The 25973-nt window shown below is 45.8% G+C and overlaps 1 protein-coding gene across 2 annotated transcripts in view; it reads right to left on the reverse strand.

The window, feature by feature from the left end:
* The window catches only part of PTPN14 (protein tyrosine phosphatase non-receptor type 14), a 188019-nt gene extending 176670 nt beyond the window's left edge, over positions 1 to 11349 (reverse strand). For both annotated transcript variants that reach the window (XM_070473930.1, XM_070473928.1), the window contains exon 1: positions 10920 to 11349. The gene's annotated coding sequence lies outside the window, so the exon portion shown is untranslated. The remainder of the gene's footprint in view (positions 1 to 10919) is intronic.
* Between the last annotated feature and the right edge of the window lie 14624 nt (positions 11350 to 25973).

Raw genomic sequence — 25973 nt, forward strand, 5'->3', positions numbered from 1 at the left:
CCAAACAGCTGCTCAGCTGAGACACAGCACAAATCATCCTTCCCAGCCTTTATTTTTAGATGCCTCTTAAGTAAAACAATAATTTTCTAGAGAATATAATTAAAACTGGTAGGTGTCATTTCATTATTTTAGAGTTTTATTATAATTCGTTTCACATCAGCCACACTGTTTCCCCCTCATAAATCACATAATTATATAATATTCCATAACAAATTCCTTGCCTTTGAATAAAAGAATCTATATGAACTTTTAAAAATATACAGACTTTAAAACAGCACAATCCACCCAGAATGTTAGTATAGCCAACAGGTTTAAACACAGGGAGTCTAAAAGTCAGCCCATTTTTCAAACGATAATCTGGAGACGTGTGTATGTCTAAACAAACAAACAAACAAAAATGTACCTCTGTCATGTAAAGCACAGTTTACAAAATGTCTAATGAAAAAGAATATGCTTAATAGATCATAGGATTTCATTGGCAGAAACGAATGCTAATTGCCTGCTGGAGTCTTTAATGAAACCTAATTGCTGGCTTGAGCTGTCACCACTGACCCTGGTAACAGACCAGTACACCCTTCATAAACCTAATACAGCATAATCCTCCTTCATTATGGTTATCACAGCTCTGCAGTGGGACACGTCTGCCGCAAAAATAAACTCTGCTGCCCCTCCTCTACAAGGATGCGTGGCTTCTCTACCCCAGAGCAAGTAGCACTGATGGCAGAAGACACCCTTACAACAAGTGGTACCACTTCACAGCCCAGATCTACTTCCACACCGAGATGCACACAGACTCTCGGACACTGCTACAGAAAACATCAACACAGCCCGTGATCATGGGGGGAAAGACCAAACAACAAGAACAAGCCAAAGCAATTACACTACCCCCTGTCGCCATAAGGTAAATGGGAAAAGCAGAAGAAATAATGTCTAAAACTAATCATGGGTTTGACTTATGAAATCCACGTATAAATCCATCCTTGGGTTGGGAAGACCCCTGGAGGAGTGCATGACAACCCACTATTGTCATGACAACTCCAGTATTCTTGCCTGGAGAACCCCACGGACACAGCAGCCTGGCAAGCTGCAGTTATAGGTCGCAAAGAGTCAGACATGACTGAAGTGACTTATCACACACATGTATAAATCAAATTCAGTCTATAGTCTACATTTCTGATACCGAATCCACAAGATACTCCTTTCTTCAATTTGAAGTTTTTTTGGACAAGCTCTTAAAAAAAAATTACTTCAATTAAAAACACTAATCTTACAGCTATGATTCAACAATTCCAAGCATTTACTGAATATCTACTTTGCAGCAGGGGCCAAGAACCCAAAGATAAGTAAATCTACAAAACATGTCCCCAAAGAGCTCAAAACTATGGGGAGATAGACGAACAAACAGCTGTAATTTAATGCGGTGCTTATGAGTAAAGAATGAGGAGAAGACCAAAGGAAGACAGACCAGGTGACAATGAACTCTTCCAAATGATAAAAAGGGAATGTCAGACAAAACATCTAAGAAGATACAGAACAGAAGAAATTAGTATGTGACCAGATGGGAAAAGGAATTCAAGGGAAGAGTAAGAGTAGACATGAGTCAAAGCCAGGATGTTTCAACCGTGAGAAATGTTTCCAGCCCAGGCTGGTAGTTAGGTTAGGTGGGAACAAGAGCTGTGCATGCAGGACCCGGAAGGCTCAGCTAAGTCTGCACTTGACCTTGGGCAGCGTTGTGTATGGTTAAAATCAAGTACATCAGACATACAAGAGAACACAGTAAACATACTTGTTCCCACCACTCAGCTTAGGAAATAAAAGAACACCACACTTCGGTCCTCACCTTCACTACCGACTTGTCCCCTGTATTTGGTGTTAATTGTCTTTCTGGTATTTCTTTACCCAGTTAACCCTTGAATGTGATCTGAACTACATGGGTCCACTTATACTTGGAATTTTTTCAACAGTAAGTACCTACAGTGCTACCTGATCTGCATTTCTGGAATCCATGGATGTGGAACCACAGATATGGGGGCAGGGGGGTACACAAGTCTATGTTACATGAGAATTTTCAAATGTGCAAAGGGTTGGTGCCCCCCTAATACACACACTGTTCAAGGTTCAACTTTACTTTTATGACTGGTGTATGTATCTCTGAACAGTATCAAATGGCAAGACAGATTTCAAGCAGGAGAAGGAAAATACAGACGTGCTTTGCTTTTTTGGGGGGAGGGGGGTGGCCTGCACAGCATGTAGGATCTTAGTTCCCGACCAAGGATGAAACCTGCACCCCGCTACCCTCCATTCAGTGGGAGCGCAGAGTCTCACCCGCTGGACCCCGAGGGAAGCCCCAGCTGCGTCTAAAACGGGACTCGGAGGCGTAGGGGGCGGACCAGTCTCCGCGCCGGCAGAAGCAGGACAAGGGACAGAGAGAGGTCAGGATAACTGTCTTTCCTGAAGCCCTGTCGCCATGGAGAGAAAAGGGTTCGCCTCAGAGGGCATCCCCGGGGCAAGCAGGAGGCAGACCCGAATGAACAGGTACAGGCGACCAGCAGCAGCAAAGAAGCAACAGTCTGGGGCAAGTCTGCGCTGGGGATGAGGAGGGACGTGGAGAGCAGCGAGGCCAGTGGCAGCTCCTGGGCAGCTGGCAGGCTCAAGAGAGGGCAGAGGCGGTTAACCAGGACCAGGGCACAGACAGGTCAAGGCCATGATGAAGTGCCCGAGGGGAGACTTTCCTGGTGGTCCAGCGGCTAAGACGCCATGCTCCCAACAGACAGCCCAGGGTGGGGACCAGGTTCAATCCCAGGGCAGGGAGCTAGACCCCACCCGCGGCAACTAAGACCTGATGAGTGAATGAGTGAGTGAAGTGACTCGGTCGTGTCCGACTCTTTGCGACCCTGTGGACTGTAGCCCACCAGGCTCTTCTGTCCATGGGATTCTCCAGGCAAGAGTACTGGAGTGGGTTTCCATTCCCTTCTCCAGGGGATCTTCCCGACCCAGGGATCGAACCTGGGTCTCCCACATTGCAGGCAGACGTTTTAACCTCTGAGCCACCAGGGAAGTCCCTGACACCTGATAGAGCCAAATAAAGAAATAAAGTTGTTTTAAAAAGTGGCAGAGGGGCCCAGTCGGGGGGTGGGGGGGGGGGGTGAGATCAGGAAGGCTGTCCAGGGGAGTGGTGTTTATGGTAGACCTTTGAAGATGCTTTGGACAGGTTAGGATGGCTGAGCTCTAGGATTCCTGGGACCTGTTCAGGACAGCTGCAGCGTGGCAGAACCCTGGAGAATAGCAGGACATAACAAAGAGATCAGAGGAACACTGGCGGGGGGGGGGGGGAGTTATTTGTGGAGAACCTTACGGGATCAAGCGCAAGTATATACAGCGTGTACATGTAATTCATAACAAAGTCTCTTTCATGACCATGAGACCTGCCTTAATTCCTTTTACTTGAGAACTGAAATAATGACGAAAGCCCATCTCATGATCTGGGGGTAACATCAGTGATATCAGTGCTGCTCATTACATGGTTCTTATTACATGGTTCTATATGCAGAACCCAGGTGGCTCTGGGTTCTGGAAAAGAATCTACCTGCCAAGCAGGAGACGTAGGTTCGATCCCTGGGTCGGGAAGATCCCCTGAAGAAGGAAATGGCAACCAACTCCAGTATTCCTGTCTGGGAAATCCTATGGACAGAGGAGCCTGGCGGGCTACAGTCGATGGGGAACTGGACATGACTGGACATAAACAACAACACTACATAGAACAGGATAACTTGGTTAAGGACAGGTTGGTATCCACTATGACAACGTCATGGAGGGTCTCTCTCTTTTTTCATTTTAAAGACTAGTAACTCAGAGATTGAATAATGAGTGATTTGCCTTTTCCTCATTAATATAAGGTACAAAAGGAAATAATGCACAGAAATGAAATTAAACATACTCTAATCAATAGTACATCTAAACTTGTGAAAACCATTTTGTTTTATGCCTGAAGCCCCAAATGTTCTTACTTACTAATTTTTGTGTGATATTTACACTCCCTTGAAATCCAAGGCTTCCTAGGTTTGAAAAATGAAGAAAGAAAATAACTATGTGTTTGAAAGTAACCAAGTAAAACAAAACAATAAGAGCCAGAGTCTCAGTAGCTTGAGAAAACAGATCAGGGATGTGATTCGCCTCCTCAGATGAACAAATAAGATGTGTATCATAAATAGCACTGCTATCTGTTTAACTTTGAAAATCACATACAGTCATTAACATGATATAATCTTCCCAGCGCACCACACCTCCTATTAAAGAATAAACAATAAATTCCACAGCAAACTGGGCTCAAAACCTCCAGGTCAGCATTTCAGAAACGCATTCATTCACGGATTCTTTAAACACTTCTTTATGAAAAGTTAACTCCATTTTATTCTCTGCATAACAGCAATAATAATAGTACCTACTTTACAGGGTTGTTGAAAGACATAATAGAAAGTGCTAAGAACACTGGGATAGAGTCAGCAACAGTAAAGGTAAGCCGTGGCTCTTTCTAACCAACCTCCATACAGGGCAGAGATTCTGAACCAAATAAAACGTAAATCCTGCCGGGAGAAGCTTACAACTTAGTAGAGGAGACAGGGAGGTAAACATAAATAATACGGTGAGACAGAAATTACCGATAGAGCTAATTGCAAAGTGTTCTGGAACTATAAAGAAAGGAATGCCTAACTGGCGGTGGGAAGGAGCGTCAGGGCGGGGAAAGCTTTGGCTGAAGGTGCAGGGGCTAAGCAGGCGGCCAAGGGGAACAGGTCAGTCTGGGTCGGAATGTAAGGCATAAAGGAAGGGGATTACACATCACCCTTGGGGTCTTAGGGCCCTCGCATATAGAGACAAGCAGAACTGCAGATGGGAATGCGAAGGCAGTCAGGGTAAGGAAGCCTTATCACACAGGTACTAAGAAGCGCAGTAAGAATTGAAATACTATAAAAGGTTTGTGTTTTAAAAAGCTCTTTAAGAGAACAGATGAAGAGAATGTGAAAGACAGCCTTTGAAGCTCTTGAACAATCCCAAGTGGCAGTGGTGATAGAGGGAAAGGAACAAATCAAGGATACTTTAGAGACACAAACTGGAAGGATCTAAGGACTAATTGGGTTTGTTATGGGGGTTTGAGGGGCGGGGGCAGGGGTGCTGGGTGCTAACAAAGAGTGACATGTTGACGAGAACTTCAAGTGCCTGGCTCTAGCAGCTAACTCAGTTCATGTCAGTAAGACAGGAAATCAGAGGCAGCAGCCTTTGTGGCAAGAAACCAACGCGTTCAATTTAAGACAGGTAGAACTGGGCATGTATGGCGGATAAGCAGACAGAGAGAAGTACCAGATAAATAAACCAAACTGTTTAGAACCAAGCGGTGGGGTCAGATGGGAGAGGGTAGCATGCAAATCCATTAAAATGGAAACATCTAATTCATGCTCTCCAAGGGCCTAGCTAGGAATAACTTACCATTAGGTGACTCCCAGCCTCTCCAGAGCGCCAAAACCACCAGAACCAGAATCATTTAAACCACTGCAGTGAAAAACTTAAGTGACTACCACACAAGGCTGAAAGGGGTGAATGGACCAAAATGGCTCATCCATTCTTGAAATGCTGGTGATCAAGGACCAGGAGTATGAGCATCACCTGGGAGTGTCTTAGTTCACTCATTGGAAAAGACCCTGATGCTGGGAGGGATTGGGGGCAGGAGGAGAAGGGGACGACAGAGGATGAGATGGCTAGATGGCATCACCGACTCGATGGGCATGAGTTTGGGTAAACTCCGGGAGTTTGTGATGGACAGGGAGGCCTGGCATGCTGCGTTTCATGGGGTCGCAAAGAGTTGGACACGACTGAGCGACTGAACTGAACTGAACTGGGAGTGTCTTAGGAATGCAAATTCTCAGGGCCCATCCCAGACCTACAGAATCAGAAGCTAGGGTTGGCATGGGGGATAATACCAGCAAACAGTGTTTAATAGCCTTCCAGGTGATTCTGAGGCTCACTACTACCTTAACTAATGTCCCAATTACCTGAAGGGAATGGAATGTGAAAGAAAGAACTCCTGGGAGACAGATTCCCAAAGACTTGAGGAAATGAAGTCCTGGAAAAGGATACACTTTGCACAAAGACAAGCATCAGGAACTTCTGCTAATTTTCAACAATGAAGCCAAAGGAAATCAAGTCAGGGGCCCTCATGGTAAATAGCTCCCCGATTTAGGAATATTGGTCAGTTCTAAAATCTAAAACATCACAAATGTGAAAAGGATGCTCAGCTTCACAGAGGATGTCATGCCACATTTTTCATTTTCTCACCAGACACCTCCTGGTTGACCAGCATCAAGCGCTGATGGGATGGCCACCTAGGGTTTACAGGACCTCTGGAAATGCAACAGACTTCTGGGTCAAGCTAACTGACCAGGCCCAGGCTGAAATCCTTGAGCTGGGCCTAATGGAGTCCCCTCAGGAACTAAGCCAAATCAGCCACGTATCAGATTTTACATACAAGCTTGATCCAAGCCTGGCCACAATGTGTTTTTTTCCAGTAGCAAGGACCATAAGACAAGTCCAACAAAAGCTTGAGTGGAGAGTGAAACAAAACCAAGCCAAGGCATATGGAACCAACAGGAAAAAGGGAAAGGAAATTAAAACAATGTTCACATGCCATTTATAATCCAACTTGGACACATAACCACTCCTATCCCACAAAAAGGTACTTAGTCACTTACCTTTTACCTCAGCTACTCTAAATCCTCATCCACAAGAATTGCATCATATCCTCTCATTCAAAATTATAAATAATTCAGAGATTATTTTCATAATCAGCATGCATGCAATACGCAGCAAAGGTGATGGCTGGTCCTAGCAAGCGATTTCCTCCCCCTTTCCACTGCAAAAACCACCGCCTGATCTGCGTTTCCTAAACTTTCTCCCTCTATTCTTCAAAGGGGTCTTCTTTCACCTGGGACCCGTCTGGAATCCTATCCTGTCGGATCCTCAATCAATTCTTGGCTCTAGCAATCCGTTCGGCTTCTGGAACAGTTACTACACACCTGTCCTCCTGACGTTTTAGGAGCTGTTCCTTTCTTCTAACATCCCCTCCTGCTGGGAGGTTGACATGAAGATCAGTGAGTTAATGTTTGCCAAATACTTCAGGCTTCTCGGATGAAAGGCAACATTAAAGTTCAAGCGACCTGAAGCTGGCAGGACCTGAGAGGCGCGCTGCAATTGACTCCTTAGACCTGAGCTTCAAAGAAGGAAAGCAAGGCTGCAGAGACTCACTTGTGCAGATTGGCTACCTTTTGCATTCTTGCTAAAGGCAGGCGGATTTATTCTAACATCATTTAATTCACTGGATTTCAACATTAGAAAGGCAAGGGTCCTTGTGTTAGCACTAGACTCTCGTTATAGGAAGCAGTGTATGGGGGAAAGGATCCCTTTTTCTGCCCTTGTCTACGTGGCGTTCCCTCCCTAAACTAACTTACTGCCTGGTCCTGCAACTCACACCCTCCTTCTACATGAGGGGCTAGCAGCTGCCAGCCAACATGTTTGCTTTGAGCCAACACACCAAAAAAAAAAAAAAAAAAAAAGGTCAAAGACAAAGCCTTATGTGTATGTTGGCACGCATGTGAATTCAGGCTGCTGGGGAAAAAGTGACCCGCAAAGAGCACATTCATGGCCACATATAACTCCTGGAGCATAGAAACAGCCATCCTGGACTCAACACCTACTCAGTGTGAGGGAGGCGCTGTGAGCAGAGGGGCATAGGGCATTACACAGAATTCCCCACAAGTATCCTGGCACGTTAACAACTTGCTGGCCCCACCTTAGAGATGAAGGAATGGAGACTCGGGAGGGCTGCAAAGTTCAGTTAACATCACAGCTAAAAGACGGCAGAGCTGGGCCACAAACTGAGCTATATCTCGAACTCCCAGCCCTGGGTCTCCGGCTCCAGCACACCAACAGGCCAGAAAAGCTGCTGAATTTGCTACACACACCCCTTGAACCATTCAATAAGCCCTACGCGGGGCTCAGACTGGGGGAAGGGTAAATTAAATCAGTAAGGGGAGACCACAGAGTCTCATTTTAGACATCAATTTTAACCTCTTCTCCACCAAAATGTGCTTGTTTTCCCTCATTCTTTTTCAAGCAGCACAAGCAGCAATAATTGAATTGGCTAAAGATTTCATCTTATCTCTTTCCCCTGCCTTATCTCTAACAAGGCACACTGCGCTGAGGCTTAGAATGAGTTCAAAAAATGCACAGCATTTGGTGACTGAAGAAGTCCAAATGCAGGACTGCAGATGACAAAGGAGAAGAATATGGAACCCAGGTGGGGGACAAGGTACAATCCAAGGGTATACGTTTGCATCCCTGAAGCCAGAAATAGAAACCCTTAATAAGGAAGGAAGGCACTGGGGGAAAAAGTTCTCCCAGTTGTCAACTTCTGGCTCATCCATTCAGGACAAGTAAGAATTCTCCTAAACATCCTAATTTTACTCTGATTTTTTTAAGGTTCCTCCACATGAAAACAGTCTAAATGCTCTTTCCATTACAGCTGCCTGTTCCACGTGGTCTGCACAAACCTGAATGTCTAAAGTGTTGACAATAACAACTGTATGTTTAAGCCAATGATGGAGGTTGGACCGGTACCTGGGAAGAGCAAGAGTTTCTCTTGAGCCGTTTCTCTCATGAAGGTCCTACGCCTTCAGGAAAGCCATTTTCCAGGAGCTGTTCTTGAGATAGAGAAAGGTGTGTTTCTGTCTTTCTTTCTGGGGGGCTGGGGGAGGCCGAGGCAAACCCCCAGCATTGTAGGAAGTCAATGTGCCCTCCTCACTCGCCTGTACTGGCCTGAGGTCACGAGAGCTGGCCTTCCGCCACCTCGGCCAGGACGCAGCCACTATGAAGAATACTACGCCGCCACTTCAGCCCAGTCAAGAGGCACTCTTGAGTGGCAAACCACGTACCGGAGGCTCCTGCGCTATAAAAAGCTTTCTAGGCAGGATCTGCTGAATCCTGGACCAGGAGGCGACGACAATCTGCTAGAAGACATTCCGCTTTTCGTAAAGTTTCAGAGGAAGGAAAAGTCATTCCTCCAACTGTGCTGATGCCGCGATGACGTGGGAAAGTGGAGAATACTACAACAAACACAAGGCCACACACACGACCTCAGTCTGCGGAGCACAGACGCCCAGTCAGATTAGGCAAAAGCGCATCTGTGCTCACCAGCTTCCCCTCGTTAAGGCTATCGTTCCCAAGGCACATGCTTTTAACGCCATCACCAAAAGATAAGGCTTCAATACAAGGTTCTGTGAGGGGCGGTATTATCACCTACTGCAGTCAGGTGGCCCTTTGAAAGGGAATCAGTACCATTCTGATGAAACCAGGCATGAGCCAATTAGTGTCAATGAAAATGTAGATGGTCCCCCAACCACTGCTTGTTGCAGAACCACCATCAGGCATCCAAAAGAGAGATGTGTGCGCCTCCGGAAGCTACTTGGTTCCTAAGTGCTTCCAGTTTAATATCTGATATTAAAAAAAAAAAAAAGCTGTCCTGGCTACACTGAACCAACCAAGCCATAAATCCTCCTTCAGCCCCCAGCTCTCTACTAGGTATGATATCTTCGCACTTGTATTTTGGATGACTCTGACTTTGCACAAGTTCTTTCCTCCCCCCAGCAGGCACTTTCCTAATCGGTCCTCTAGGTGAGCAACACCTGAACTCTCCAGACTCAGTGCACACCTGGCCCCCTCGCCTCTGGACCAAGCCTTCCCAGGCCCTCTCAGGACACTCTACTTCCAGATCAGCCAGCGGGTTTCCTCCCGCAGGCTGCAGTTACATCCTGTTTTAGCATCTTTGTATTCCCAGTTCCTAGCCCAGGGGGACAAACTGCAAAACTAGGTTTGTTGAATGAATGTGCCAACGAACTAACCCATTTGAAGAAATTCACACGTTGGTGGAAACCCTGTAACCCATCCCCAGCCAGTGGTCGGGAAATTCCTCACCTTCACAAAGACCCAGCAATGGCCAGCCCCTGGACGGACTAAAGGCGAAAGCCCACAATCGGCCTTAAGCTGTAGGGAGGAAGGGTGGGGTGGGGGTGACGGGACCTGGAGGAAGTGGGAAGGAAAGGGGGTGTCGGGGCAGCGCTTCCTCACTGCTCCTCAAAAAGGTGAAAAACCCCTTCCGAGCGTTGAAACCCCAGAAGCAGGGGTCATGCCAGGAGAAAGGGAAGACGGTGTCTGAACACCACCCTTGGAATTTGTTAATATTCAGAACTTGGGGCGTTCGAGGTGGAGACCTGCTCTGAAATTAGGGGGCCACAGGGTCTCCCTGTGAGTCGGCCGACCACCCAAGTAGGCGCCAAGAAGCCCAGAAGTTTAGTGGCAAGGTTGTGGCCTAGTGGAAGGGCATGGAAATTTCTCCCTCTCAAGATCCTGTCTCCTGGAGGGTGGGGGGGAATTGGGGGCGGGGGGTGTGGAACGGAGGAGGGTCGCGGCGGGGGACCCTCTCCAGCTTGAGAGGCAGCGACGTCTTTGGTTTTCATCCTCCGGCCCCCGCCGTCTGGGTATCTCAGCTGCCCTCACTAGGCCCTCTGTGGTTCCCCAAAAGAAAACGGCAGTGGGGAGGAGGGGGCGAGAGTGTGAGTTTCACCGTCCACTCTGCAGACAGCGCACACCTTCCACCGTAACTCCAAGCCGTGAGCATTAGCGGGCGGCTCCCACCGCCACTTTTAACAAGCCCAGCGGCCCGGCCCCCTCGCGCTCCCGCTGCCCTGCCAGGCGTCCCGGGCCGCCGATCCCAAGTCGGCGTGGCCAGCGTTTGCCCAAGTCATCGGCAAGGCACCCGGAGCGCCTAGGGCGTCCCCCAACCTGGGGCCCGACTCCCCGCCCCAGACCCCGCTTACCTGCTTACATGGCCCCGTCGGAACCCCGGAGTCCCGCGCCGAAAGGCTGCCCTCCGCGGGCGGTGGAGCCCCAAGTCCCCCCAAGGAATTGATTCCAGTGGCTGGCGGAGGAGGGGCGGAGGGAAGGAGCCGGAGGAGGCGAAAGGGGAGGGAGGTTTCCGCCGCGATCCCGGAGCGAGAGTTGGCGCGGGGGCGCCCGGAGAAGGGGGGAAAGGAGAATCACCCCGGCGCGGGGCTGTCCCGCCAGAGAGGGGGCCGGGACGGGGAGGCTGGCCGAGGTGGGAGGGAACGCGCCGCCAGGGGCCACGGAGTGGCGGCCGCTCGCAGAGGATCGGCGCCCGGAGGGCAGGCGGCGGAACGAGGACGAGCGCAGCAACCTGCCCCCGACTGCGCCCGTCGCGCCCTCCCCGGAGAGAGAAAAGTTGGGACGAACTTTCAAGGGCCGGGAAAGCCAGAGCGGCAGGAAATGCGAGCGGCCGCGAGAGGAGGGAGGAAGGGGCCTGGCGAGTGGGAGGGGACGGAGCAGGCGCCGGCGGCCGCGGCTCCCCCACCCCCGGGCCCGGCTCGGCGGCGCGGGGGGAGCGCGGGGCGCGCGCCGGGGGCGGGGAGGAATGCGGCGGGGCGGGCGGGCGCGCGCGCGGGGGCGCAGGGGGGCGGCGCGGGCAGGGGAGCCCCGGCTCCCGAGCCCCGGGCGCGCGTCCTTGGGGACGTCACAGCGCTGGAATCCGAGGAATGCCGAACTGCCAGAGCTCCTTCTGCAGGCCCGGGAGAAGTCGCGCACTTTTATAAATGTGGTGGCTTTGGGAGAAGGTTTTCAAAGGTGAGGGCTGAGCAGGGAGGACGGGGTGAAACTCCCAGGAGTAAGAGACTGGGGGAGTGGGGAAAGCAAAGGGACCACAGCGAGCCCACCTAGCGCCTCTCCCGGGCGGGGGCTGGGGAGAGGCAGGAAAAATCCCACCGAGACCTCCGCAACCTGCAGAGGCGAGGCCGCGGCGGGGACTGGCCCGCCCGGACCTAGAGCGGCCCACCTTATTCGGGGGACCCCTCCAAGCAGGATGTCCCCACGCAGCCCCTGCACAGGGCAAACAGACCCGGAGAAAGAAGGTGGCTTCCCAGAGCAGTCAATATTAAAGTTATCTGTCCAGGACTCCTGGAACCTCTGGGTACCAAACCTGTGGTCCAAACCACCCCTCACCCGCTCCTCCGGGAACCGCACAGTTAGTGTACCCGAGGAATTAGTGTACCCAAGGAGTTAGAATCGTTTTCCCGGTTTTTTCCATGTCACAGAATCGCCCCACCCAGCCGGCGTAGGCACTGGGAGGAAACTTCCTTGGCATTTTCGGAGGTGGAGTTAATGAGACGCAGCTGGTAAGACGAACCAGGCTCTCGGAGCCCGGTCCGGGAACCCGGGTTTTCGGACCTCCCCTGCCGTCACCGGCCGAGGAGTGTCCCCGTCCCTGAAAGCCTTGACCTCTGTAGCTGTAAAAATTAAAGGATTTGCCTGTTTTTCTGTGGTCCTTGGCATTGCAAAAATAATGCCTTGGGAGTCTGTGGTCTTATTCGAGCCCGATCCTTTCAGCCTTTCTTAGGTTGAATAGGGTCCTCGGAGAATTGCCACTGAGGATGTCGTTCCAAATTCCTTCCGTGTCCCACAACTCAGAAAAATTCCCGGGCTCTTGGGTAAGAGTCTCCTGTACCCATCAGGTACAAATCTGTGGTCACGTGACTTCCCTGAGCATTTGCCCCTTTCCAAAACTACAAAGAAGCAGAGAAGACCTTAAAGGGATGAAAGGGAAAAGGCTGAAGAGAGTTAAAATCAGTTTCTCCAACTTTCAAGAAATAGCTGGATACTTTCAATATGGACTTGCTGGATGTCCAAAGAAAATTAGGGAGTGCCTTATTGTCCACCAGGAAGTGTGAAAAGCACTTCGTGTGCTCTTGTACTATTATCACCATTTCAAAGATGAGGAAAGTGAGGTGTGAAGACATTATCTGTCTCACCAAGGATCACACAGCAAGTATACTATGATAATGGACCCTAGTGTGTCTGGCCCCAAAATGCAAACTTATAAACTCTTTAACATTTAACCAGGACAGGATTAAGATCAAAGATAAGGGAATGCCTACAGGCTCTCACGGTTTCTTGGGGTTACAGGCCTCTTGGGGTTTCAAGGAGAAGACGTGGCATTTGTGTATTTTTGCTCAAAAGTCACTTTGATACCAAACTCTTGGGCACAACACGCTGAGACTGTTGTGTAGAAGAGAAAGGACTTATATGTAGACAGCAGTTGTACCTGAGCAAGCCACTTCACAGGTAGGCCTGAGTTTGATTGTGAAGTGGAATGTAACATGAACTTCAGAGCTTGGTTGAAGGAGTTCATCTCTGAAGTCTTTCCCAGCCTGAACTAGGATGAATATATAGTCCTCTGTGCAGATGGCATGCCTATGGAGGAAGCTAAGTGATAAAGCCAGGATGTCTTGGGGAAGGACTGTTTTCACACCGCCTTCAGAATCAAAATGAATGTTGAGAATGTTACTGGGTGTTCAACAGCAAAACAGAAAACCACCAAATAAGATTTAGTACTACTCCTGTGGACTCATTTTTATTTTAAATAATTTTACTACTAAAAAAAAATGCCTTAGTAATTTGAAAGCCCATAAAGTGGTTAAAAAAACTTTCATTCTCTAGATAAATATATAAAAATAGTCACAAGTTTCTTTCATAAGAGAAAGAAACAACCCATTGCCCAAGTCTTCTTTATACTTGAGTCTCCTCAATATGCATCAGAGTGACTAGGAGCTTGGTTGATGGGTTAAGCTCCAAACACATCACTACACATTTATTTCAAACTTTGTAATTTTAGGAACTTGTCAATATTAAATATGTTCCCAAATCTTTCAGTTGGTTCTAAACCCAATTTAAACTACAAATATAGGCCAAATCTCATGGGCCACCGTGATTCCTCCTGCCTCCGAGGTGTTTCTCATTAGTTTATTAATTTTGTACCTTTAAAACCATTGAAAAACAAAACAAAATAAGTTCCCCAATCAAACAAACCTGGAAAGTGAGCAGGCTCTCTTCGGAGAAGTCTGACAACCACTAGGGGCCTTCTACAAAATGTAAAGTCATAGATAAGTAGAGAGAGAGAGAGAATGTTTGCTTTTATACTAAGTCTAATTTCAGTTCCTAAGAGGATATTTGTCAGTTTACTGTCAAAGAGGAAAAGAGAAAAGAGAAGCTTTTTCAAAATACACATCCTCTGTAAGCCCTGCTCCCCATGTCTCATTCATCTTATCCCCATGGTCTCGGGTAGAGAGACTCCAGTTGGTGTATATATATATATATATATATATAATTCATACTCCATAAAAATGTACATACAACATGACTTTTTCACGCAGATATATCCATGTGAAAACCACCCAAATCAGGATATAGAAAATGTCCATCAGCACAAAAACTTACCTTAAGTGACTTTTCAATCAGTATCACCTCTCAAGATTAACTTCTACTACCATAGACTAGTTTTGCAGGTTCTCAAACATCGTATAAATAGAATTATAAATATAATGTGTGTTATGTATATGTGGGTCTGGGTCACAAGTTGCTTACCCATTCTTCTGTTGGTATACTGGGTGAGTATATTTTGAAAACATTTCCCAAGTAATTCTGTTATGCCTGACCACCTCCAATTCAGAACTGTTGAGTAACAACAAAAGTAATCATAAATAAGCCTAGATTATTAACACCTACAAAAAATATTAAGTAGCAGAGGAGGAAAAATCATTTTAGAACGACCAACTTTAAGAGTTTTTTAATGGTAGTACACATTCAGAGATTCTTCTCAATAAAAACAAAGTAGGAAATTGACTGGAATACGGACTTTGGGTCATCTAGTGACTTTTGAAAAAGCTATGTAACTATGCAGAGCTGTCACGTGCAGCCGCAGGCACAGTAAACAGTACTCCACGAGCTCAAATAGTCTGCACTGTGAATGGCATCCTCTGGATAGGGCACTGTGGTGGCTGTGATATTATGAGCTCTCATTTTAGAGATATTAATAACTTGTGGAATCTGCTTTGGAAGAATCATTTCTGACACAGAAGACTGAGCCCTTCCCTCCTGGTTGCATCTTTGTGGACTTTAAATATGGGGAAGAAAAGTGCCTTTTTTGAGCGGGGGTGGGGGGGGGGCATGCCATTCAGCTTGTGGGATCTTAGTCTTAATTCCCCAACCAAGGATTGAATCTGTACCCTTGACAGTGAAAGTGCTGCACCCTAATCACTGGACCACCAGGGAATTCTGAAAAAGTGACTTTCTAAAACTCAGATCTCCCCATGGTGACTAAAGGCAGGAAATCACACCATGCTCAAATAAATACTGCTAACATAACAGAAGAGGTGGCAAGAATATACAGAAGAACTATACAAAGAAGATCTTCATGACCCAGATAATCACGATGGTGTGATCACTCACCTAGAGCCAGACATCCTGGAATACGAACTCAAGTGGGCCTTAGGAAGCATCACTACGAACAAGCTAGTGGAGGTTATGGAATTCCAGTTGAGCTATTTCAAATCCTAAAAGATGGTGCTGTGAAACTGTAGCACTCAATATGCCAGCAAATTTGGAAAACTCAGCAGTGGCCACATAACTGGAAAAAGTCAGTTTTCATTCCAATCCCAAAGAAAGGCAATGCTGAAGAATGCTCAAACTACCTCACAATTGCACTCATCTCGCACGCTAGCAAAGTAATGCTCAAAGTTCTCCAAGCCAGACTTCAACAATATGTGAACCATGAACTTTGAGATGGTCAAGCTGGATTTAGAAAAGGCAGAGGAACCAGAGATCAAATTGCCAACATCTGCTGGATCATTGAAAAAGCAAGAGAGTTCCAGTAAAATATCTACTTTTGCTTTATTGACTATGCTAAAGCCTTTGACTGTGTGGATCACAACAAACTGGAAAATTCTTCAAGAGATGGGAACACCAAACCATTTGACCTGCCTCCTGAGAAATCTGTATGCAGGTCAAGAAGCAACAATTAGAACTGGACATGGAACAACAGACTGGTTCCAAATCGTGAAAGGAGTACGTCAAGGCTGTATATTGTCACCCTGCTTATTTAATTTATATGCAGAGTACATCATGAGAAATGTCAGACTGGATGAAGCACAAGCTAGAATCAAGATTGCTGGGAGAAACATCAAACACCTCAGATATGCAGATGACACCTCTCCTATGGCAGAAATCGAAGAACTAAAGAGTCTCTTGATGAAAGTGAAAGATGAAAGTGAAAAAGTTGGCTTAAAACTCAACATTCAGAAAACTAAGATCATGGCATCTGGTCCCATCGCTTCATGGCAAATAGATGGGGAAACAATGACAGACTTTATATTTTTGGTCTCCAAAATCACTGCAGATGGTGACTGCAGCCATGAAATTAAAAGATGCTTACTCCTTGGAAGAAAAGTTATGACCAACTTAGCATATTAAAAAGCAGAGACATTACTTTGCCAACAAAGGTCCATCTAATCAAAGCTTTGGTTTTTCCAGTAGTCATGTATGGATGTGAGAGTTAGACTATAAAGAAAGCTGAGCACCGAAGAATTGATGCTTTTGAAGTTTGGTGTTGGAGAAGACTCTTGAGAGTCCCTTGAACAGCAAGGAGATCCAACCAGTCCATCCTAAAGGAAATCAGTTCTGAATATTCATTGGAAGGACTGATGCTGAGCTAAAACTCCAATATTTTGGCCACCTGATGCAAATACTGACTCATTTGAAAAGACCCTGATGCTGGGAATGATTGAAGGTGGGAGGAGAAGGCAACAACAAGGATGATATGGTTGGATAGCACCACCGACTCAATGGACACGAGTTTGAGTAAGCTCCGGGAGTTGGTGATGGACAGGGAAGCCTGGCGTGCTGCAGTCCATGGGGTCGTAAAGAGTTGGATACGACTGAGCAACCAAATTGAACTGAATGTAACAGGAGACTTTTGTGGATGCATGAATAAGACAAAAGAGCAAGATATCTGTTTTTCCAGTCTCTTTGAGGCCCACCATACCTGCACCCTTTATGTTACGTACTGTCTCCATTTCTTCATCTTTCCTCGTGTTTCAGCTCTCTCATTCTTGATATACCCAGGGCTCTGGCCACCAAGCCTTCTGGGCACCTTATTATCGCCCCACTTCATCTCTCTTCTTTTATCCACCTCTCAGGAAAATGCTCCCTGCCTTCCAAAGGTATCATCCTCTGACTTAAGTCAAAGAAGAGAGGGCCCCCAGATCCATGCCCATCAACCAAGGTCACAAATGAATTATTGCCTTGTTATTTCCTTCTGGAAAGAATTCCAAAGATTTTGGGGTTGTGTTCTTTCAAGCTGGGAGGAGAAAGATAAATCTGTCCTCTGGGACACTGTGCCAGCTCCCCTGGCAACTGCAGTTGACCACGTGGGCAATGGTATCAGCAAGGGTCATATACACCAGGGCAGCCTCACTCTAGACCAATCACTAGTTTTTCCAAAGAAAATGTACAAGACGCAGCCAATCGTTTACTCTTTAAAATCCGATACAATAGCAATATATATTAATCAAGTACACTTGAGAAAGGTAATTAATTCACACACATTTGTACTATTTTCAGCAAGTTTTAAAAGAAATAAAACCTAGGCACCATGAAGTATCTTGCCTATTTCAATGTATTCATTATTCTCTACTAATTTCACCTTAGATCACAAACACACTTTGAATCATGTCTTAAAGGTGCAAACTGGTCACATTCACCAGTCTCAGCTTGCTGACTTTCTCCCCTGCTTTCAGCCCTCACCTTGTCTTTCAGCCTTTCCAGGCTTGATGAGAACACACAGTTTTCCTCCCACACTGACATATGCGTGCCGCGCGTGCGCACACACACACACACACACACACACACACACACACACGAATCATCACCATAGCCTCCATGGGGCATACTGCCAAGGAAGAGTTTACCCTCCTTTTACTGCTGAAAGTCATCTATTATCCAGGGAGGGTGGAGGGGGAAGGTTTCACTATGTCTAGAATCTTTTCTGGAGAGCTTCTTCATTTTGATTTAAGCCATCTTCAACTTTGTAATGAAACAGAGTCATTTAAAAAGAAGGAAAGAAAGAAAAGAAAGAAGAAAAGGAAGGGAAGGAGAGAGGAATGAAAAGGAGAAAGAAATGCTCTCTGTAGTCAGTTACATGTGATTGATAAACTCAAAACCATAGGCTATTAGAGTGTAACAGATCTGGTGCCTGCGTGCTAAGTCGCTTCAGTGGTGTCCAGCTCTTGGCGACTGTATGGACGGTAGCCCACCAGGCTCCTCTGTCCGTGGGATTCTCCAGGGAAGAATATTGGAGTGGGTTGCCATGCCCTCCTCCAGGGGCTCTTCCTGACCCAAGGATGGAACTCATGTCTCCTCTGCATTGTCAGGCAGATTCTTTGCCACTGAGTCCCCAGGGAAGCGACTTGATAGCTATGTGACCCTGGGCAAAGTACTAAATCTCTCCCACCTGAACTTCCTCACCTGTAAAATGAGAAATTATGAGCATGTCTCTCTTGTAAGGTTGAATCAACGAGGAGTAGTAAGGTTGTGGTGAGTGAGTCAGTACATAGGAAACTCTTCAAACAGCACCTGGTTCACATTGAACTCTCAATGTGTTACGTACGTATTAATACCATCACCAACCTCATTCTGTAGATTTCTTACAGATTGGATTTCTTGTCTTCAGCAGGAAAATCCATCTGAATCTCAATCCAAATGCCCAGAAGAAAGAATATGTCTTCAGGTGTCAGTGTAGGGTCTTAGAGATGGAGCAGGCTGGGTGCATTTCTCTAGGTGGGAAGGAGAATTCTCAGACAGGAGAGAGTGCCCAGAGAGGCATCTGAAACCACAATGAGAAGGGAAGGGGGGCTTTTTTTTTTTTAACCAAAGTGAAGTCTTGAGAATTCCTCTGTTCACACCTGGCTCCTCATGGTAGAGAAGAAAGTGACCTCCTGAGAGTGACACCTCAGGAGTGACAGAGGGAGAAAGGAAGAGAACCAATATTCATTGAGTACTTGCTATGCACTAGGAACAAGGCTAGGTCCTGTATGTACGCAATCTGAAGTAGTGCTTATGATGGTGTTTGAAGGTTGTAGGCTGAACAGTGTCCCTCTGAAATTCATACGTTGAAGTCCTAAGCCCCAACAGGGCTGTATTTGGGGATAAGGACTTTACAGAGCTAATTAGGGTTACATGAAGTCATGAAGGTGGGGTTCCAATCCAATAGGACCCGCGTCTTTATAAGTAGAGGAAGAGATTCCAGAGCTTTCTCTCTATGTGTGCACAGAGGAAAGGCCATGTGAGGACACAGAAGAAGGCTATCTGCCTGCCAAGGAGAGAGGCCCCTCCAAAAACCAACCTGACAGCACCCTAATTTGGACTTCCAGCCTCCAAAACTGAGACTATTGGTTTCTGTTGTTTACACCACACAGCCTGTAGTGTTTCACTGTGGCAGCAGTAGCAGGCTGTTAGATCGAGGTTAGTGTTTTCGTTGTTTAACAGAGAAATAAACTGAGATCTCAAGACCTTAAATAGCTGCATTTAGACGAGTACCTGAGTACCTATGTACATGGCAGAACCAAGATTTGAATATGGACCTCTCTAATTCCAATTGTTCATTTTCTCTCTAAGCCATCATGTTGCCGCAAAGTTTATTGAGTACCAGGATAGGTCAGGAATAGGGGTAGGTGGTGGCCGAGCTCGTATGGTATAAACGGGAAATGAAGCCATCAACAGGGTAGAGTCAAAATTCCCCATGAAGAGGACAGCTGTACTTGGCTGATGTTAAATTCTGCTAATAAGAAGACACATATCCAGAGTATGTATCTCCGATTATTTTAAATCCTTCTGTTCCCATGTCTTTCTGAGTACACCTAGTAAAAGGGGGAAGGGAAGCTGCCACCATATGGTCTTGGAGCGAATCCTTTCAAAGAACTCACTACTAATCTCACTATTAATTATTTCTTCAGGGAAGCCTGGTGCACTGAAGTCCATGGGATTGCAAAGAGTTGGACATGACTGGGTGACTGAACAACAGTATTTATGTCATCGGCTCCCAAGGTTCCTATGAGTTAAAGTCCTCACTTTTTAGCTGCGTGAAGCCCAAGAAGTGGCAGTTTGGGTTCATGGTCCTTCCTAGCACACAGAAGATTGCCTTCGACTGGCGTGAAGTCACCATTTCTGGTAGTGCAGAGTCATTTCTGTTCATGACCTCAATCTCAAAAGGTCAGAAATACCCTAGTTTCTAAGAATAGTTACTTGTGAATCTCTCATGAATCCATGAACTGAGCTAAACTGTTCTTCATCCTGTTTATATCCCTACCTGGGCCAGCTCTGAGGAAGGTACACAGCTATAGAATTTACCAGGGCTGGCCAAGGAGCCATCAACACCTCAAGGAGCTGCGTGAGGGCAGGTCAATGAGAGCTGTAATTATCCCTGTCTAACCATCTCCAAAATATCTGCCTGTTGTCATTTTGTGGCATGGTAGTGGCAATAGGTGCCAGGTTGCTAAGAATAACTGGGCTAGAGAAATATTGAGTGGAATCTTAAAATCATTGTTCGTAGGAGACAAAGTGATGGCTAAGCGCACTGTTATAAAAGTCAAGTCAGCCAGGACGTTTCTGAGTAAAAATCTCAATAGATTCCCCTTCTTCACTATGTACATTTTCCAGTCCTTTCCCACCAACCTCAGAGGAAAAATGTTTAAAGCCAGAGCGTCAGTCTGAACCTTCTTAAAATGATGGCATTCAGAATAAAGGGGCCAGGCGAGATACAGCCCTTTCACTGACACTGTGTTTGCTAATATTCGCAGCTGCCCTAAAACCTCCCTGAAAATATATCCAGCCTGAGGAAGCCGGATTCCAACTTTATGGGCACTGACTCTTCTCCATCTCGTGTCCTGAATGTGACATTTAAATAAAGTCCCAATAAAAGGTAATTCATTAGTTTGTTTTTTCCCCCTCACCTCTTTGGTTCTGAGCTTATTTTCAAATGTAATTTAAACACCTAAATGAAATTGTCAATAAATAATAATGCAAATTGTACTACTGCACTTATGGAAGTCAAAAAAAGCTAGATAGACTTCCAGATGGATTACAGATTCAGAGAGGACTGGAAAATAGAACAAGAAAGGGTGCATTTGTTTCTAACATTGGCCGCTATTGTCAGAGCACCCCTCTGAAGGTGTGGGCCATGAAAAGAATCTTCTGCTGTGATTAGCAACAAGGAACAACCTTTGCTGGGGGAGGGAAGAACCAGGTCATGTTTGGGATGCCTTTCTAAAGAACATGGACTCCCCAGCCTGCAGGGGTGAGATAGGGTTACCCCCAAGTATGGGCAGGGCTATGTCAGTGAATCCAATAGCACTAAATCAAAACCTCCTCTTAAGACCTGGCTGCTTCCTGGCTGCCTCCCCTAGAATAAGGGGTGACTCAGAGGATGGCTGACTCCCTAACTTCAAACATTTCTGAGTAATTCCCACAGACCCAGACAAGGGCAATTAGAGGACTGGTTTGGAATGACCACTGAGGATTGCAGGATACTTATGGTAGCCAGCAGGGCAAAGGCAAATGGTCTAGGAAGCTCAATTTTGAGGTGTCTTCTGCTACAATTAGGAGACAGAGGTACCTTCTGACATCCTAAATCTTAAGATGCTAGAAGGAGTTTAGTCATGTAGGAGGGCACGTCCTGAGCTTCCCTCCTGATGGGCACCTTTGAGGTCCTGAGATACACAAAAGACAGAGCTTTTATATGCTGAAAGAAAAACTAGCTACCTTTCCAATCTAATTTCCAACAATACTTCCCTGACTCTCTCTGCCCCCTGGATGCCGGCATTCTTCTATTCCTTGAACATACACTCTGAATACTCTCCCACCCCAGGATCTTTGCATGTACTGTTTCCTCTGCCAAGAACTCCACTCCTCTAGGTGTTTTTTCACTTCAGTCCTTGGACAGAACTTTCCCAACCATCCTGTCAAAATAGAACCTCTTCACACTCCATCCTCTCTTCCTTTGTGTGCATGCTCAGTCATGTCTGACTCTTTGCAACTATATAGCCCACCAGGCTCCTCTGTCCATGGAATTTTCCAGGCAAGAATATTGGAGTGAGTTACCATTTCCTCCTCCAGGGGACCTTGCTGACCCAGGATTGAACCCACGTCTCCTGCATCTCCCGCATTGGCAGGTGGGTTCTTTACCACTGAGCCACCTTGGAAACCCTCTTCCTTCACCCTGCTCTAATTTTGTTGATAGCACATACACTACCTAACATTATATATCTATTTATATTATCTATTTGCATTTGTTTGTTTATTGACCCCACCCCAACCCCTGCCCCTCCAGACGCTCCATCACAGGTAGAGATTTTTGTCTGTGTTGGTCACCACTGTATTCCACTGCCTGGTACATAGATCTTCAACAAACTTTTTATGAATATTTGGATAAATAAAAACTGTATAATTTCATGTAATTATATACAGTTATTTTCCTGTGCTCAGAATTCTACGTGTACTCTGTTATTTAATCTTTACAACAACCCTAAGAAGTAGGGGTTATAATCTCCCATATACAGATGAAGAAATTGAGGATTAGAGAGATGGAATAACATATCTGTTTTTGTTGCTATTTCTAGCTGGTGGTTTCTGTGTTTAGGGGGTTTTGATGTTTGTTTGCTTGTTTGTCTTCGGCAGCACTGGGTCTTAGTTGAGGGACACAGGCTTTCTCTAGTTGTGGCATGTGGACTTAATTGCCCCATGGTGTGTGGGATCTTAGTCCCCCAACCAGGGATTGAACCGTGTCTCCTGAATTGGAAGACAGACTCTTACCCACTGGACCACTAGGGAAGTCTGGCTGTTTTTAAGGACCTCAGTCACATGGAGTTAAGTGCTATGCTTAGTCACTCAGTCATGTCCAAATCTTTGCAACCCCATGGATTGTAGCCCGCTGGGCTCCTCTGTCCATGGGGATTCTCCAGGCAAGAATACTGGAGTGGGTTGCCATGCCCTCCTCCAGGGGATCTTCCCACCCAGGGATCAAACCCAGGTCTCCCACATGGCAGGTGGATTCCTTACCATCTGAGCCACCAGGGAAGCCTGGACTTATCTCCATTCCGAACATACTCTGTTCTTCAGTTTATGTACGGCCTCTCTTTTGCTTATTTTATAATTTTCCCTCTTTATGCCCTGTTCCTAACTTGGTTCTCTTCCTTCAGATTTGCATTTGATATCGTATGTCTAGGGCAGTAAATGATAGTTAAGGGTCCAGCTAGTTTGCCTGGACTGACCTCCTGGTTTTGCCACTTATTAGCTGTAACATTAGGAAATTCTTGGTCATGATTCTTGAATTTTGGTCTCTCTCCATTTCCTTTTTTTCCTTCTGTGTCTCTGATACAGAGACTTTAACACTAACCTGATTCTCCATGTTTCTTTTCTCTCCATTTTCCATTCTTTATCCTTACACTTTCTTTGCCTCCTGGGGAAACTCCTTAACCTAATCTTCCAACTCATATATTTACTAGATACCTTCATTCTGTAAGCAAGCCATTGAATTATTTATTCAACAACTACAGCATTTTAAAATTATTTTTTCCATTTTATTGAGGTATAATCAACAAAATTGTTAGATACTTAAAAATTTATGATGCCACGATGCGATATATGTAAACATTGTGAAAGGATTTTGCCCATTAAGTTAACACATCTATCATCTCACATATTTACTGTTGGCGGGTGGGTGAGAACCTTTAAATTCTACCCCTCTTAGCAAATTTCAATTACACAAGAGTGTTACTGACCATAGTCACCAGGTTACACATTAGGTCCTCAGACGTTATTCATCTTGTAACTGAAAGTTTGTACCTTTTACCAACCTCTCCCTATTTCCCCCACCCTCGAACTCCTGTTTCTACTCTAATTCTATGAATTTGACTTTTTTTTTTTTAGATTCCACCTAGAAGTGACACCATCAGTACTGTCTTTCTCTGTCAGGATTCATTCTAATTCTTTTACTTTTCTAGTAAGAACTGTTTACTCTCACTTTATGTTTCCAATATCTTCTCTCACCTCTTCAAGCATATTTGTTATTCTGGTTTTAAATTCTTTTCCTCTTTTCCATGAGTTCTGCTTTCTCTGACATAAGTTGTCCAGTTGGTTGTTCCTCAGACTCACAGTCCTCAGTATTTGCCCTCTGAACTCATCCTTGTTCCTTCGGGACGTGTGTGTGTGTGTGTGTGTGTGTGTGTGTCCAGTTGCTCAGTCGTGTCTAACTCTTTGCCACCCCATGGACTGTAGCCTGCCAGGCTTCTCTGTCCATGGGATCTTTCAGACAAGCATACTAGACTGCGTTGCCATTTCTTCCTCCAGGGGATTTTCCCTAACCAGGGACAGAACCCGCGTCTCCTGCATCTTCTTCATTGGCAGGCTAATTCTTTATCCCTGAGCTGCCTTGGTTAGCAAAATTCATCTGTGGAGAGGGGCAGACATCTATAGTAAGCTTATGCTGCTTTAGATGAATTGGTGTCTATATTTGTTATGTGCATTTGTGGGAAAGGCACAGAGCTTTGCTCAACTGGTCTCCAAGGAACTTCTGAATTATCTTTTATTGGAGGCAGCCACTCTGTATCATAAGTAGATGCCATAGTGGGGATGTGAGCGAGGAGATGTGTGTGTGGAGGGGGTATTATTAAGGACTGGTCAGACCAGCTACACTCATTGCCATCTGCTTATCCCCGTACCTGGTCTGAGCTCTGCCTTATAGTTACCCCACTGCTTCTGGCCTATGCTCTGAAATCCTGCCTCCATGGTACCCAAGGAGGGGGCAAATCTTCCTATGGCAACACGGATGAGAAGAGGGCAGAACTAAAACATTTCCCCCAAACTGAGTCCCTGTTCATGACCCCAGGGCTTCCCCACCCCTGGCCAGTTTCCCTGCTGGTAGATCAAGTCAACTCCTATACTCTCCAAAAATTTCTTTCCGTGGCTAACTGCTGAGCACAGTTCCAAGGTCTGTCATCTCCCGTGGCATTTCTCCAGGAGAGAAGATTCAATCTGTATTTCTTTGCTATCTCGCCCTGAACCAGAAGCTTCGTAAATTTCCCAAGGTCACCAGCTGTGAGTGAAGGAGCTAGGGTTCAAGCTTTGATCTTTTTTACTCCAATCTTTGTGATTGTAGCCCCTAAACTATGCTCAGGGTTTGCTGAAAGGTGATTGGGTCAGATTATCCATTCAACTAAAAAATTATTTCATTCCAAATGTTTCCCACTAACCAAAACATGGGCTCCTTAGAAAAATGGCAAACTTCCAAGTCTGAGGAAAGAAATGTACAAGAAACGTATCAAAAGAACACTAGGGTCATAACCAAAGAACTCAGGAACCACCTTGAAGAGATTCTCAGTGGGTGTAGATAGACTAATTTTAGCACCAGTAAGTATAATAACAGCAATTAGTTATAAAATTTCAACTGTGTTGAAACCTGTTAAGTTCATAATGGTACAAGAAAAAAGAAGAAAATGAGAAAAAAAACCCTAACTAGTCACCATTGGAACCAACTCATTATTTTGAAAAATGATAAATGAAGGCATAGAAATAAATCACCATGTCTTTCTTAAGAAATTACACCACTGGTAACCAAATAGTAGATGAGGAGGGATTTTACATGATGGAAATACCCTAGATAACAAATAAAAGGGATGATGAAATTAGAATATCACTATTTACAACTGCTGATAAGGAATGGATCTAGGCAAGAGCTTCAGTGGTTGCTAACATCACAAAAAGAGGACTATTTTGAGGACTAAAGAGAGTCAAACATATTTTGTTTTGAAAAAGATAATCTGAACCTGATCAAGGCCTCTAGATAGAGTTAGCTACCAATTTATAAAAAATGCACGTCAGAGGAGTATGTTTAAACAGATCTCAGAGATCAGTAAATGAGCATTAGCAGAATGTAGGCTGTGGGAGCGTCCAGAAGAAAACTTTTTTTTTTTCCTTTT

This window comes from Odocoileus virginianus, chromosome 11 (assembly GCF_023699985.2).
Source record: "Odocoileus virginianus isolate 20LAN1187 ecotype Illinois chromosome 11, Ovbor_1.2, whole genome shotgun sequence".
Lineage (NCBI taxonomy): Eukaryota > Metazoa > Chordata > Mammalia > Artiodactyla > Cervidae > Odocoileus > Odocoileus virginianus.